General features: G+C 41.1%; 1 pseudogene; it reads left to right on the plus strand.

The window, feature by feature from the left end:
* The first annotated feature begins 208 nt into the window (after window positions 1-208).
* Window positions 209-1,146, plus strand: LOC143640405 (olfactory receptor 2M3-like; annotated as a pseudogene).
* Window positions 1,147-4,744: the final 3,598 nt, after the last annotated feature.

The raw sequence follows: 4,744 nt of genomic DNA on the forward strand, positions 1-4,744 counted from the left end.
CTGTGAAACCCAGCATGTGCAAAATGTAAATATCTTGCATTTAAAAGCACATCAAGTTACAAACAAGACTTAACCACCCTGATGTACAAATCAAAATTACATATATAATTTTGTAGTGTGCTTGTGTAAGAGAAAAATCCTCCATATTTCCATAGCACAAACCTGCCCATTTCTTACATGCTGTCCTCTCCACAGTGAGCATCTCACCATGGCCTGGGAGAACCATACCTTCAGCCCTGTCTTCATCCTGCTGGGCATCTTCAACCACAGCCCCACCCACACCTTCCTCTTCACTCTGGTCCTGGGCATCTTCACATTGGCCATCATGGGGAACTCCACCATGGTGCTCCTCATCCACCTGGACGCCCAGCTGCACATCCCATGTACTTCCTCCTCAGCCAGCTCTCCCTCATGAACCTCATGCTCATCTGCACCACCGTCCCCAAGATGGCCTTCAACTATCTTTCTGGCAGGAACTCCATCTCTCTGGCAGGCTGCGGGACCCAGATATTCTTCTATGTGTCCTTGATGGGAGCCGAGTGCTTCCTGTTGGCAGCAATGGCCTATGATCGCTATGTGGCCATTTGCCACCCATTAAGATACCCAGTTCTCATGAGCCAGAAAGTCTGTGGCTTCATGGCTGCTGCTTCCTGGCTTCTTGGCTCCCTTGAAGGTATAATTGAAGCTGCAGTTGCCTTGTCCTTCCTATACTGTGGTTCCCGGGAAATACCCCAGTTTTTCTGTGATGTCCCTGCCCTGCTCACCCTCGCATGCACTGACACCTTGACATTTGAAAGGATGATATTTATCTGCTGTATCATTATGCTTCTGTTCCCTGTAGGCATCATCATTGCTTCCTATGCTCGTGTGATTCTGGCCGTCATTCACATGGAGTCTGGGGAGGGTCGCCGCAAAGCTTTTGCCACCTGCTCCTCCCACCTCATGGTGGTGGGCATGTACTATGGAGCAGCCATGTTCATCTACATGCGGCCCACTTCTGACCGGTCCCCCACCCAGGACAAGATGGTGTCGGCCTTCTACACCATCCTCAGGCCCATGCTGAACCCCCTCATCTACAGCCTGCGCAACAGGGAGGTGTCCAGAGCATTCATGAAGGTACTAGGGAAGGGAAAGTCTGGAGAGTGAGCTGTAAGAGGAGTAATGGTGTTTTTGCTTTGTTTTTGAGCACACTTGATATGCTTATATTTATATGCAGGCTAATGCACATCAGCATCAAGTTTTCTCATCTTTGTAGTTCTACTAACCACAGCATAAATCACCAGCAAACATTGTTAGGAAAGATAATGCACATCTGTGTGTTGTCCCTACTTAGCAAATGGAGGTGGTCATCTGTGGAAGCAGCCCCTTAATTGATTGTAGCACTCAGATTTTTAGCATGTGGTACATTTAATCTGGACATGGGATTGCTTATGTAGAGTTCAGTATATCCTGGACTTACCATTTTGCTGAAATGACTCATCATTTTTTATCTATTGACTCATAGATAAGTTTTAATATAAATATTGAAATGAAGGTAACTTAGGTGGAGAAAAACAGGCATTACTTGGAGGTTTGGCATGTTGTGTTTGGGGTGAACACTGTTCTTTGGGGTACTGGATGACTGAGAAACTCTCATTTATTTTCTTCCTCTACAGATTATCTTATACATAGGATACTGAAATGTTCTTAAGATTTTCTGAGTGTGGATTTTACATCCTTAGGTGTTCTAACCCTTAGGTGTAGAATATACTGCAATTGATTTGCACTGTTTTTTGAACAATTGCTTAACTGATGTGATCAATATTTAATAGAAAAATGTTTCCTAAAATCTTTATATTTTTTCTTAAATTTTATGTATGACATGTATATTTATACATAGATAGATATGTGGTTGTTTTGGTATTATATAAGATGAAGGGCAGTCGAGATTTTACCCTACCCCTAACTGCCTTATAAAACCCCTATTATTGTGTTGCTTTCTTCTTCTCCATAACACTAACCACAAACCTAGCACTGTATTGAGCTTCTCTTTATTTTAAGCTGGGCCTTCTGTTCAGTAAGCTCTTTTGCATGTGGCTCAGAGTCATCTTTCACACTGCAGTGGTTGTTGAAGTGATCCCCTTCCTCTGCAGCAGAGGGACTCTTGCTTTCCTCTCTGAAGCTAGCAGGACTGTTTGTTCCTCTCAGGGTGAGGCACGATCCTCTCTAAAAAGCCACCCAGCTGGTTAAATCAGGCCAATATCAGAATACCTCCCTTTATATGGCTTAAATAAACCAAAGTTGGATATTAGCATCCTGAAAAAAAAAATCTGTGTTCCTGACATATAATGAACTTGATCCTGCAGGTAAAGCTAGAGGGTGCAGATCATGAGAGGAGCTCAGCATTCCTCCTTCAGGATATGCCACGAGTCATTGCAGACCCATATCCACACAGACACAGAGATGACATCACCAAAAACTGGTCCTGGCACATGTGTCTTACAATAGTGGTGATTTTCTTGTGGTAGACTGCACTGTGTCAGCTAGGAATTCTTTACACTTCTTTTTAATGGACTAACATATAATTTGGAGGTTGATTATGCTTCTCTAATTTGCACATTGCTCCTCTACTTACTGTAAAACAGCACTCAATACAGTGCATGCAATAGTTTATAAACAGGGATGGCTGTGAATTACTTTCACTCTCTTTCCCATTTTCAGGTCTAGCAGACCATTAAAACAAATGCTTCTCCTCTGCTCAAGCACACAGGTTAAAAAGCAATATCTGAGTTCAGTGAAATAATTCATAACACTTTTCTACCTTATTAAAAACAAGACTACTTTAGAGGTGGGGCATGATTGCACTAGACTATAATCCTAGCAACTCCAGAGACTGAGGCAGGGGACCACAAGCTTGAGGCCAGCCTCAGCAACTGTTTCAAAAAAAAAAAAAAAAAAAAGACTGGGGTGATGATTCAGCGGTTAAGCTCCCTGAGTTCAATCCCCCAAAACAGGAGTGAGAAGAAAGTCTACTCTTCACTACTCTTCAACCAAATTGTCTTACTCATATAATTGTTTGGATTTTTTATAGAAATTTAATTCAATTTTGGGTTAAACCAATGTTTTTATATTTGACTTTAAGGAAGTAAATATAATGATAAATAGACAAATATAATGATAAACACTATATTATCTAATCAAATAATATTACTAGCTGGAAAAATTTTTAATCTTATTAAAGATAGAGTATACTAAAAGATTATTTACTTTAAGAAATATGATGGTTTTCATATGGATATAATGAATCAAAACTGCAATTAATAGCCTAAGTCTTTGCTAAGGTATTTAAAATGTTAAACTATAACAAACTTTTAAGTCACCTACTAATGATTATGGTTAAGAAAAATATTTTGTCTCTATGTAAATGAAGCTTCAGCCTCTGATATTTTTAAAAATAAATGATAAACCTTGAGATGAACGCTATGATCATATATTTCCCATAAATCATCTATATCATCTATTTTATGATATATATATATATATATATATATATATATATATATATATATATATATATGTAATATAGAGGAGAGGAATTCCCTCACAGATTGTGCAATGTTAAAAGAATTGAGGCATGGACTCATTATAAATTTAAAACAATAGAAAATTTTAGAGCATTTTGACCAATAACGTACACATTTTTAAAAAGGAACAATACAATCCAAGTCAGAGGAATGATCTGATTCAAATACCGTACATGCACTGGATGTAGATGTGTAGGATTCAATTTGGTCCTAAGAGCAGATCAGTGCCAAATAGTGTGTAGAAGATTGAATAGCAGAGTGCAGGCTGGAGTTAGACCTGGGTCTGGGGAAGACGGAACAAGCAAGTGGAAATGCCCAGGTGGGAGGTGAGGAGCCGAGAACGCAGGCGGTGGACGCCCAGGGCAGAGGGCAGTGTGGGTGAGCAGGGCCTCAGAAGTCAAGGAGAGCTGAGAAGCACGTCTTCCTGGCAGGAATCGTGCCTGGCATTGCTCAGCGTGGATGAAGGGGTAGCTAGCGAGGCCCAGGGACCTAAGCTGTCCTCTCAATAAGAGAGAACAAGGATTTTAGAGCAGCACTAAGTACGCAGTTCCACGTGCCAGCTGCGGTGTGGCGCCCTCTGTCGGAGCCTCACCGGTCCCTCCTGGGGCCCAGCACGGATCTCCCATGCCACGTAAGTCGCCCACTTACAGTGTAAGATTCAACGTATTTTAGCATCTTCCCAAGTGTGGCCATAATCGACATAGTTTTACACCTTTATCACCCCACCACCCTTCCTTACTAGCAGTCATCCCCAACCCACACCACCTTCTACAGACGCTGACCCACTTCTACCTGCAGATCTGAATCCAGCTCTCTCCATAAACTGGGTTATTAGTGTCCCAGGGCTGGTCAGTTCTACTCAGCTGGTCCTCAGGGCCCATCCGTGTTGCAGGTGTCAAAACTTCAACCAACATATTACCCTACAATATTCTACCATATGGATACAATCTATTGGTTTGTGCATCTTTGCACTGGGCTCATTATCCCTTATTTTGAAAACGTGTATAAATTTTTGTGTAAAAATGTGTTTTCAATTACTTTTAGTAAATCATTAGGAATAGAATTAGGAGGTCCTCTGGTGACTCTATGTCTAACTTTTTGATCATTTACCATATTATTTTTCAAATCATACTACCTTTCACAATGTCTAATATAAGAATAGTACTTTACATTCCAACTGG

The sequence above is a fragment of the Callospermophilus lateralis genome, unplaced genomic scaffold, assembly GCF_048772815.1.
Source record: "Callospermophilus lateralis isolate mCalLat2 unplaced genomic scaffold, mCalLat2.hap1 Scaffold_2286, whole genome shotgun sequence".
Classification (NCBI taxonomy): Eukaryota; Metazoa; Chordata; class Mammalia; order Rodentia; family Sciuridae; genus Callospermophilus; species Callospermophilus lateralis.